Here is a 12,445-nt window from a genome sequence, read left to right on the forward strand (position 1 = left end):
CTTATTTCTCTTCCATTACCAATTTTCCATCTGGTAATATCTCTCAGGTATTTGCCTCCATGAACTAAGATACTCCAAGCCTTAGAAGTATACTTTTTATTTTTATTGTTTATAAAATTCCTTCCATATTTAGCCTCCATAGATCTGTGTAATAAAGTATCCGGATTTTGATTGATGTTCTAAGCCAGATTTGCTCTCAATGAACCTGCCTTCATAATTGGTGATTGTAAACCAAGTCCACCAAATCTTTTTGGTTTGCATAGCTCCTCCCAAGCCACATAATGAATACTATGACCTCCATCTTTTTTATCCCAAATGAAGCTTCTACAACATTTCTCAAAATTATACAACACACTTTTTGGAACCAAAGTATGTGTAATTAGGAAATTTGCCATAGTTAAGTATGAGCTTTTGAGTGAATTTACTTCGAAGAAGGGAGAGAAACTCCAGTTTTTTAGAGAGAGAAAGTTGTGTTCTTGGTTTTTTTTTTTAATTTGATCTTTCGCGGGTTCTCCGCGATCGGAGGTGGCGGCAGTTATTGATCGTCGGTGTTCATCCTGATGAACGACCTGCGATCTATGGGGTCTGTACGTCCAAGCGGTATAGGTTCGAATGGAATCGTCATTAAAGAAGGTGTGGTGAACCATCGGCGAGCAGCCCCTGTGGAAGGTAAGGGAAAGAGCGTGTTGGTTGAGAATGCAGTTGGGAAGGATGCTATTGGTGGAGGTCTGATTCCAGGTGCTGCAATTTTTGAATCGTCAGCAACGGAAGACTTGATTCTTCGTGTGAACAATTTCTCTAGGGTTCTTGAGACATTTAAGGGACGGAAGATTGATGAGGACCTTTCGTCGGTGGAGGTTCTAAACAAGGATATCTCGGCTAGGAAAGGACCTGTAGAGATGGAGTTGCAAAATAATAAGGGCAATGAAATAGTTGATGCTTGGTCGAAGCCAAAGCCAATAAAAATTTTGTTTGATAAGAACAAAGTTGAATTTTTAGAAGATGGAATTGCTGTGAAGCTTAATGCTGATATGGAAGCAAGGAATTCACAGATTTTGAAGAACTCAGTGGTGATCAAAGTGCTGGGTAATAATGTGCCTTTTTCGGTTTGTAGCACCGAATTGAGAAAACAATGGAGCAGGTTTGGAGGTTTCCATTTAATCTCGATTGGTATGGACTGGATCTTATGTTCATTTCAGTCGAGTGAAGTGGTTGATGAAGTCCTGAATGGAGGACCCTGGTACGTAAATGGATTTATTGTTGGAATGGATAAATGGTCGGCTACATTTGATCCAAACACGTTTAAAGGAATCTCGGCACCAGTTTGGGTTAGATTTCCATGTTTATCGTTGTACTGCTGGGATGAGGATAATATCGCGAGGATTGCATCTTGTCTGGGAACGCCATTGTATATCGATGGCAACACATTTCGTTGGAGCAAACAAGAATTTGCTCGAGTCTGTGTAAGGATTGATTTGGAGAAGAAGCTGTTGAATGGTGTGTGGGTGGATGGCTCCGCTGGAAGATTTTTTCAACGGGTTGAATACGAAAAAGTTGATATGCTCTGTTATCAATGTGGTAGAGTCAGTCACAACAGAGAATTATGCCCAGAAAATGTATCCATTGGAATATAAAATCAATCGTTGAAGGAGAAGGAAGTTGGTAAGGAAATCGGTGAGAAGAATGTGCAGGAAACCAAATCTTCAGTGATTAATTCTGAATATGGACCCTGGATCCATGTTCACTTTAAAGATAGAAGAAACAACAGGGGAAACGTTGTTAAGAAGGGGCTGAATGATGCTAAAACCCGACAAATCTATCAGGGAATATATCAGCCGAAATAATAATGCAAATGTTGATAAAGAAAGTATGGTGAATAAGAAAGATAGTGTGGATACTAATGATGTCCTGGTTTCAGACAGTAGAGATGTTAGAAAGGCCATCGGAAAGGAGAAATCGGAGACTGCTGTTACCAACAGATTCGCTGTTCTCAGTGAGGATCCTGAAGAAGCAGGTATGGTAGAGAAGGCTAATGATATAAAAAATACAGAAAATGATAGGGAATGTAATGAAGATGATATCAATCACAGTGAATTGTCTGTTTCTGGTGCTGTTGTCAAGGTAAAGTTGGCTAAAGAGTTGAAATCACTTGGACCTGTGAATGTGGAAAATAAGAAGAAAAAGAGGTTTGATATATTGAACCCCAAGAGTGGGGAGAGAACAATTACACCTTTTTAATGTCCTCAATTCTTTTTTGGAATTGTAGGGGGGCAAGGAAAAAAGAAGCCTCCTTATACTTGAAGGAAATTGTTAGAGATCATAGTATTTTTTTCATTGGGCTTATGGAAACGAAATTGGCTAGCATTGATAGAAAGCACATTGACTACTTGATTGGGAAAGATTGGGAGTACTTTCATCATCCTGCTGAGGGTACTTCAGGAGGTATTATGGTTCTATGGAAGAGGAATATGGTGTCTTTTGACATAAGGGAGACATCTTCACAAGCTATTGTTGGTAGTCTCTCGGTTCCTAACTTGGGAATTTGGAGAATTGCCACGGTGTATGGAAGCAGAAATTGTAAGGAAAGGGAAAGTTTATGGAAACTACTCAATGATTGTATGGAGATTACAATTCCCTCTATTATTGGAGGGGATTTTAATTGCATTATTAACAAGGAGGAGAAAAGAGGAGGCAAGAGGTTCTTATTCTCTAAAGGACCAAGGGAAATGAAAAGTTTTATGGTAAATTCCGATTTCCATGACATTGGTAGTATGGGCCCAAGGTTCACTTGGTGTAATAACAAAGAGGGAACCTCTCGGATCTGGGAAAGATTGGATAGATGCATTTTAAATTCGGCTGCTATTCAAATGCTTCCTATGTTTACTATCAAGCATCTTGCTAGAGTAGCATCGGATCATAGTCCTATTGTGCTTAGTATGAAGAATAGAACTTGTGATGAAAATAAAGTTATTAAATTTGAAGACACATGGAGATCGTACCCAGCTGCAAAGAACATTGTTTACAACTCATGGATGAAAAATGATTATGGTGATGAATACAGTATACTCCAAAGGAAGCTCAAACGTACGATAAAGGCTTTGTTTTTCTTGAATAGGAATAGATGCAAGAACTTGAATGTTCTGAAAGAAAAATTTGAAAAAGGAGATCCTTGATCTTCAAAATAGAGAATCTTCTGATGTGAGCTGGAATGCTGATGATTTGGCTTTGCTAAGGAACAAAGTGCATGAATTAAATGTAATGTTGAGGCGGTTGTCTACTTGGTGGAATCAAAGGGCTAAAGTGAAATGGCATGAAGATGGTGATACTAATTCCAGTTTTTTTTCAGAATTTTGCATCAGCTAGACGAAATGGCAACCGTATTAACCAAATTAAAGATAAGTCCAACATGATACAAGTGGAATAGAATCAAAGAGAGAAGGTATTTACAGATTTCTTTGAGAAAAAATGGCAGCAAAGGAACTGTGATTTGTCGGGATGGCCTGCTATTGAAGAAAACCAGAAAATTAACAATAATGGCCTGCTATTCCAGGAATTGCATACTTCGGTTTTCCAGCAAGGTAATAATAAAGCACCTGGTTTTAATGGTGTTACTTCTTCGTTTTGTAAAAGCTATTGGATTATTGTATGGGAGGTTTTGTGGAATGCAATTAACTATTTTTTCAAGACTGGTATCTTAAATAGAGAATGGAAGATTACTTTAATTACTTTGATCTCTAAAGTGAAGTATCCTTTGCTCCCATCAGATTATAGACCAATTAGTCTATGTCAAACCAACTATAAAATTGTGGCAAGTATGTTGGTAAACAGATTGAAGAAAGTGATTGACAAGATGGTGTATGAAGAACAAGCAGCCTTTATTCCTGGGAGATCCATTTCTGAACATTGCCTTCTGGCTCAGCAAATTTTCCATAAATTCAAATTGTCCAAGAATCGAAAGGGCAATCATGGCTCTCAAATTGGATATGGAGCAGGCCTATGATAGTATGGGCTGGCAAACACTTCATCAGGTGCTTAAGTGGTATGGTTTTCCTATTATGTTTTCTAACCTCCTTATGGAATGTGTTGTAGATGTGAGGTTTTCTATCATTATCAATGGAAGGAAATCTAATTGGATTAGTGCTGGAAGTGGCTTTCGTCAAGGATGCCCTCTTTCTCCGTATCTATTCATTCTATGCTCACAACTCTTATCCAGTTCTTTGGAACAAAGGGGGAAAAATCTTGGTATTCGTATTGCACCTAGAGGTCCAAGAATCTCGCATCTTCTTTATGCGGATGATGTATTGATTTTATCACATGCTTCTACTACTTTAGCCAAAGAAATGAAGAATATAGTGGAGGACTTTTGCAAATGGACAGGACAAAGAGTCAACATCAACAAATCACAAGTGTTATTTGGTAAGATGGTGAACTATTCTCTAAAGAAGAAGATTACCAAGATTATTGGTTTCAAGGAGGTTAAGGAGATGAAATATTTAGGGGTCAAAATATCCCTTAGAAGAAACAAAGTAACGGATTTTCAAGAGTTATTGAGCATGGTTATGGACAAGCTCAATTCTTGGGGGAAAAAATCGTTATCAATGGGAGGTAAGATTGCACTCATTGAAACCTCCTTACTTTCTATGCCCAATTTTTTAATTACAAACTCTTTGGTTCCAAAAAGAGTTTTATATGAGATTGAAAAACTTTGTAGAAGTTTTTTGTGGCATAAGAGTGATGGATCTAAACGGATGCACTATGTTGCATGGAATGATATTTGCAAACCAAGAAGTATGGGGGGATTGGGATTACAATCTCCTCTATTAAGAATTGGAGCCTTGAGATCTAGATTGGCTTGGAATTTTATTAAAAAAAAATGACTCTTTGTTACACCGTTCTATGAAAGCAAAATATGGGGAAGAAATTTTAAATGATGACCATAAGGCTATCACATCTACTGCTTGGAAAATTTTGCTGGATGGGGGAAAAAAATTTAAAAAAGGTTATTAGATGGAAGGTGGGAAAGGGAAATAACATCAGTGTTCTAAATGATGCTTGGCTGCTAGACAAAAGCATCAATCGGTGGCCAACTTACGTGGATTGTAATATGGTGGAAGGTATGTCAGTTCAGCAGCTTTTAACGTATGATGGGAATTGGAATTTAGATTTGCTTCGTATGGCATTTCATTCAGAGCTTATTCTACTGATTGTTCAAGTACAAATTAAGGTGATGGAGGAGGACAATATTGAACTGCTGAAGTGGTGTTCAGGGAAAACAATTTCTGCATTAGTTTATGAGCAAATACTGAATGACAGATTTAATTTGGCTGATGTAGAACACTTCAAATGGCTAAGGAAGCTCAAACTTAGCAAAAAGGTTGAAATTTTTTGGTGGAGGTTAGGCAAGGCTGCAATCCCAACTAACCTATTCCTTAAGAACATTAGAATCTCCTTGCTGGATTGCTGTGAGAGAGGTTGCCAAGCGGTGGAGTCCTATGAACATATTATGGCTCATTGTAAATATATGGTGGAGATTATAAAGAATATTCGAGAATGGGGCATTATGATCACTGTTTTCAATACCTTGGATGATTGTCATCAGGAACTTAAAAGGATTTCTACGTCCAATGCTGGAATTGCAAAAGTTTATTGCTCGGTTATCTACTTATCCTGGAAAAATAGAAATTATGTGAAACATGGTAAGGAGGCGTTGCCTGCATCTGTGAGTGCTTCAAATGCATTGTTTTTGGCTGTTTCAAAGTCTACTCCTTATCTTTCTAGCTGGGGTACTAACCTCCTTAGGGAGTCTTCAAACAATTGGTGCCCTCCACCGAAAGAATGGATTAAGATCAACCTTGATGCTTCTCTACTAACTTCGAATCTTGGAGGTATTGGTGGGATTTTTCGAGACCATAAAGGACGATTCATTTGTGCATTTGGCAAGAAAAAGATTCATTGGGATGTGACTCAACTGGAAATGGCAGCTATCTATGCGGTGAAACAATTTCTTAAAAGCTGGATGATGGAATGCAAAGGGGTGATCATTGAGAGTGATAATGTCAACATTATCATTTTCATTCAAAATTGTTTGAAGAAGAACAATTGGCCTCTGAATTGTGGAGATACGGATGAGGTATTGGCGGTTAACATTCTTACCAAAAATAATTTGTGATTTATTGATGTTGACACTTTGCCCTGTCCACTTGCAACTAACAATTTTGAAGCTTGGGAGAAGATAAGAACATCATCTGCATACATGAGGTGGGAAATTCTCGGACCTCTTGGAGAGATTTGAATACCAATATCACCTTCCTTTTACCTTAAGGAGTTGGATAACAATTGAGAGAACATGATATACAAATAAGGAGAGAGTGGGCATCCTTGTCTAAAACTGCTACAAGCTTTCATCCACTTTGAATATTTTCTATTAATAATAATGGAAAATCTTACATTCACCACACATTCCAAAATAAGAGAGGAATAAAGAGAGGGGAATCCATACCAACAAAGAATTTGCTTAAGAGTTGGCCATCCCATGGTGTCATAAGCCTGCTCCATATCCAATTTCAGTGCCATTAATCCTTTCCTGTGCTTAGAAATTTTGAATTTGTGGAAGATCTCTTGAGCAAGAAGGCAATGTTCCGAAATAGATATACCTGGGATGAAGGCTACTTATTCTTCAGTAATCATCTTGGGAATAATTTTCTTCAGCCTATTAACTATCATAGTAGCTGCAATCTTGTAATCAGTCTGACAGAGACTAATTGGCCTATAGTTGGAAGGAAATAAAGGGTTCTTCACCTTAGCAATCAATACAATTAAAGTGTCTTTCCAATCCTCCCTCATGTGTCCAGAAATAAGAAAATGGTTAATGGCATTCCATAGCTCTTTCCAAATGATTTCCCAATAGCATTTGTAAAAAGAATATGTGAGACCATCCATACCTGGGGATTTATTGTTGCCTTGTTGAAAAACCGAGTGCTGAAGTTCATTGACCGAGAATTCTGCACTAAGATCTTCAATATCATCAGCTGACAGCTTTTTATTTTCACTGATTTCGGGCCAACCTTCGAGCTTACAGTTTCTGGATTGCCATTTAGATTCAAAATAATCAATGAACACCTTCTCAATTTAATCATCATCCACTTGAAGCTTATTATGAATATCTTTGATTTGATTAACTCTATTACTGTTTCTTCTTGAAGTAGCAAAACTGTGGAACATTCTTGAATTTTCGTCTCCTTCCTCTTGCCATCTCGCTTTTGCTCGTTGGTTCCACCAAGTTGAAAGTCTCTTCAAAGTAACATTAAGAGCATGAATTTTGCTCCTAAGTATAATAAGGTCTTGATCAGACCAATCAATTCCCATAGCTTCTTTATGCTGAAGATCCAAAATCTCCTTTTTAAGATCATTTTTAAGTAAATTCAAGTTTTTTCACTTGTTTTTACTCCAATAGAACAAGGCTTCAACGTTCTAGAAATCTTCCTTTGAAGCACCATTCCTTCATCACCATAATCATTTTTCTTCCAATTATGATACACGACACTTTTAGCTGCAGGATACGATCTCCAAGTGTCCTCAAATCTAATGATTTTAAGTTTGCTATGAACCTTATCATCCATTTTGAAAGCAATAGGGCTGTGATCCGAGGCTACTCTCGCGAGGTGATTTGTAACAGCAGTAGGACGCTTTTGAAGGGCAGCCGTATTCACAATACATCTATCAAGCCTCTCCCAAATTCTAGAAGCACCATCTTTGTTATTGCACCAAGTGAGTCTTGGTCCAACAAAACCCACATCATGAAAGTCATAATTTGTCATAAACATCTTCATATCTTTTGGTCCCTTGGAGAAAAGAAATCTCTTACCTCCTCTCTTTTCTTCTTTGTTCAATATACAATTGAAATCCCCACCAATGATATATGGGATAGAATCATCCATATGATTCCCAAGATGACTCCATAGAGATTCTCTGTCTTTACAGCATCTACTTCCATAAACCGTTACAACTATCCAAATTCCCAAATTAGGAATAGAAAGATCACCAACAATCATTTGGGGAGATGAGTCATTAACTGTAAAATTAACAATCTTCATGTTCCAAAGCACAAGTAAACCCCCTGAAAGACCTTGAGCCAGGAAATGGAAAAATTCCCAATCTTTTCCTATGAGACAATCTATATCCTTCCTTTCCATACAACTCACCTTCGTTTCCATGAGTCCAATGAAAACTATGTCTTCATCTCTAACCATCTCTTTCAAATACAGAGCGGCCTCTTTTTACCTAGCCCCTCTGCAATTCCAAAAAAGTAAAGAATACATTAAGTTGTTGGGGGATCTACCCCACTTCTGGAACTCAATCTTCCATCTCTATTTTTCTTCTTCATATCTGAATCCATCGGACCTAAAGATTTTAATTCCTTTGCAAGTTTAGTTTTATAAGGCCAATTCGAACAAGCTATTGTATTTTTCTTCCTCATATCTGAAGCAACATAATTCAGGTCCTTGATTTGTGAATAACACTCGGCATTTGGAAATCCCATCATTTCCATTTGATCTTCATCGTTCAGCACATCAAACTTGTTATTAATACTTATATCTGCATTCTTGTGATTAGTATTATTTATCTCTATTTTTAATGTTCCACTATCCACAATCTTCTCCATTCTATCTGAATTCGCCTTATCATTTACGATCTGATGCTGGATGTTATTCAAGCAATCTGCACCTCCTCTGTTTTCAGGTTTTCTTCTATTATTGTTTTCCTTAGCTTTACCTTCTACTCCTCCTTTGATAAATTTCCAGTTTTTGAAATGGACATGTATCCATGGACCATATTCTGATATATTTATCACTTCTATATTCTCATTCTCTGCTTTTTGAAACATATCTTCAGTATTCACTGTTTTCTTCTCCATCTGATTTTTGATCCCATGAGCAACCTTAAGTGGGCATTCCTTTACATCATGTCCCACACAACCACATTGATAACATAGAGAATGGATTTTCTCGTATTCAACACGCTGAAAAAATCTACCCGCTGTTCCCTCTATCCATACTCCATTTGGCAGTTTCTTCTCCATATCGATCTTTACGCAGATTCGGGCAAATTCACGCTTCCCCCATCTGAAAGTATTCCCGTCCAAGTACATTGGCGTACCAAAATGAGAGGCACTCCTTAACAATTTGTCTTCATCCCAGCAGTACAGTGGAAGACAAGGGAATCTGATCCAAATAGGAGCAGAGATTCGTTTGAAAGAGTAGGGATCAAAAGCCGGAGACCACCTATCCATACCAACAATGCTTCCATTGACATACCATGGTCCTCCACTTAAAATCTCTTCTACCACTTCATTGTTTTGGAAAGAGCAAAGAATCCTATTCATGCCAATTGTAGTCATATGGAATCCACCAAACTTATTCCATTGTCTTCTCAGTTCCACGCTACATACAGAGAATGGTGTATTGTTACCAAGAACCTTGATCACAATAGAATGCTTCAAAACATCAGAATTCTTAGATTCCTGCACCGGATTTAGCTTAATAGCGATTCCATCTTCAGATAATTCAACTTTTTCTGAATCAAACATAATCTTGATATGCTTCGGTTTCGTCCAGGCTCCTTCAGTCCTACTGATGTTACTTTGTTCATTGTCTTCCAGTAATTTGTTCTCCAAAGTTTCTTTAATTAATTCATCTTTTCCACCTGCATTCCTTTCTCCATTACCCTCATGATTTTCCAAATTTTCTTCATCAGCAATGACAATAGGGACTTGACTATCTCTGATCGAGCTAGAAAAACCTTTAACCTTCAAGATCAGTTCCTTCGTCTCCAAAGAACCAGAAAAAACTGAGTTTGTTGTACCAACATTCCCAAAAGCAATTTGATTATACTGAACATCAGAGCTATCTTTCAAGATCTTCTTACCCTTTACCTTCAACCAAGGCCGGACGAATCTGCAAATTCGCCCCCTCTTTGATTACCACACCAATCCTTCCTTTGCTACCACTACGAAGACTAGCAGAGTGCCGCGGGACCTCCATTACATCGGCACGAAACACCGATGAACTCTCGGCGGCGATGCTCTTAGCCGCAAGTAAGAAGCGCGGGAGAGCAAAATTTGAATTCTCTCTCTAGAAAAAAACCATACGTTCTCTCTCTAGAAAAAAGGGCTCATGTGTGCTTCAACCATATTTTCCCTGAAAGTTGTATTATTTTGAGAGATGTGCTTGAGTTGAAAGTTATTGGAGTGTTTGTGAGGATATTGAGAGCATTGCTATATAGGTTAATTAGTGAAATCCCCACCTCATCTTCTATTTCATGCATTTTTCTAAATTAATCAATTTTAATTAACTAATTAAATTTGATCAATTAATTTTAATTAAGTAATTAATTTTGATTAATTAATTTTAATTAATTATTTATTTTTAATTAATTAATTTTAACTAATCACTTAGTTTTAATTAATTAAGTTAAATAAATTAATTAGCTCTAATAAAATAATTTTAATTAATTAGTTATTTTTTATTATTTATAACTAATTAAATGAAAATTTTTTAATTTATTTAACAAATTAATTTTTATTAATTAATTCTAATTAATTACTTTCATTTCAATGAACTAATTTTCATAAATAATTTTATTGAAAATAATAGATTGGTTAATTGAATTGGCTCTCTAAAATGATCCAAGAAAAAACATTTCTGTAATTTCTCAGAAAATTTCGTCAGCCTCTCGACATCACCTCCCCACCGAGGGAGAAATTAGGATGGAATCTATCAAAATTTATTCCTATCCAGATCTAAGGTCATTAACATTGGGTCTTCAAATTAAAACCATTTCACAAGGATCAAAGATTGACTATGTGGGATCTTTAAATTTTTTTTCATCCATCCCAGATCTAAAATCGATGGTACATGGCTTTAAATTTATAACCATTTGACCGAATCTAAGATCAAGTTGCAGGTCATCGAATTTTAAAACCATCCACTCGGATCTAAGATAGATGGAGCGGGTCATCGAGACCTCCTTGAAAGTCTTTATAATATACATAAGTAAAAGAGTGGAGTTATCTCGGACACAATAAAGTTCAACTAGGGTAGTCATTGAGGGAGCATGGTTGAATAATAACAAAGGAGCCGATGAAACAACTTTTATAATCTCTATATTTTCTACAATGTAATGAAGTTGAACAACAACGAAGGGGATGAAGCCAGACAAGCACTCGGGAACCAAAGAAGTGACTCAAGTGATCCCTGTGCAAGGAAGTAGTTAAAGATGCCACCATGCAATCCCTACAACTCCTACGAAGAAGGAAGTCAAACAAGCACAAAGGAACTGAAGAAGCGACAGATGTTGTCTCCGCACCTTTTGCGAAGGAGCAAAACTAAAAGGCAATGAAGGAGGGGAAGAAGTGACTTGAGTAGTCTCTCCTCCTCCTATGAAGCAAGAAGGTCGGACTATAATGAAGGGACCAGAGCATCTAGCAGGCGGAAGTGAGGGAGTTCAATAGTTTAAAATTCTCCATTTCTTTATGCCTTTCTACCTTTTTATTGAATGAAATGTCGAGTAGGAGTTATGTGAGTGAAGCATCATTTTGTTTGGCGATTAACGGCCAGTGGTGGGACCAAGACATAGAATATAGTTTGGTTGCTTTGTCAAGAAAATCTTTTATCAAATTTCTTATATTATCTATTTTTTCTTTAGTCAACATAATTCATCATTTGCCAAGCAATCATCCTACACTAGTGATGCATGCAAATTTCAGTTTATTTTTATAATTTGAATAATATAATTTTATTTAGTTTTTTTATGCTATCATATGATGAAAAACATACAATAATCATGAGTAGGTAGTGCTTGGGCATGGAAAAGCTTGGGCGTGCTAGCTACTTGGATTCTTTTTGTCTTTGGGCTACTGGTTGCCTCTCAGGTTGGGCCTTGGCTGCTCGGGTTTAGGGTGTGTTATTTGGAAACTAATTGGTTCTAGCTCATAAATGCCTGAGCTGATGTTTAGCTCATTAGTATGAAAAGGTATTCCTCTTGTTAGCTCATTAAGTGGAGTTGGATCTTTGGCTTTTTCCCATCTTTGTGTCCCCTCGGTTTCTTCCTGGGTACTAGTTCCGGTCCCGTATGTTCCCCTTTGGTTACTACCCAGGCTGCTGGTCCCGTTGCTTCTTTACCCAGTTCTCTATATTGCCTTTTCGGGTGCTGTTCTGGAATGATTTGTGGATTTCTATCTCTCCTTACCTGATTGGTTCAGTTGGAGGTTGAATGGCTATTTGGCTGCCCCCATTTCACTTATAAATTGGACATATTTTTTACTTGAAAAAGTTGTTAAATATTTGAGAAAAGTCTCTACAAAACCTGAGGGTTTTTTCTTCCTTTGGAAAAGCTTGAGAGCTTGTTCCATTTCTCTCTTACTCCTTTCTATTTCAACTTGGGCCTC

This window comes from Dendrobium catenatum, unplaced genomic scaffold (assembly GCF_001605985.2).
Source record: "Dendrobium catenatum unplaced genomic scaffold, ASM160598v2 original_scaffold_132493, whole genome shotgun sequence".
Lineage (NCBI taxonomy): Eukaryota > Viridiplantae > Streptophyta > Magnoliopsida > Asparagales > Orchidaceae > Dendrobium > Dendrobium catenatum.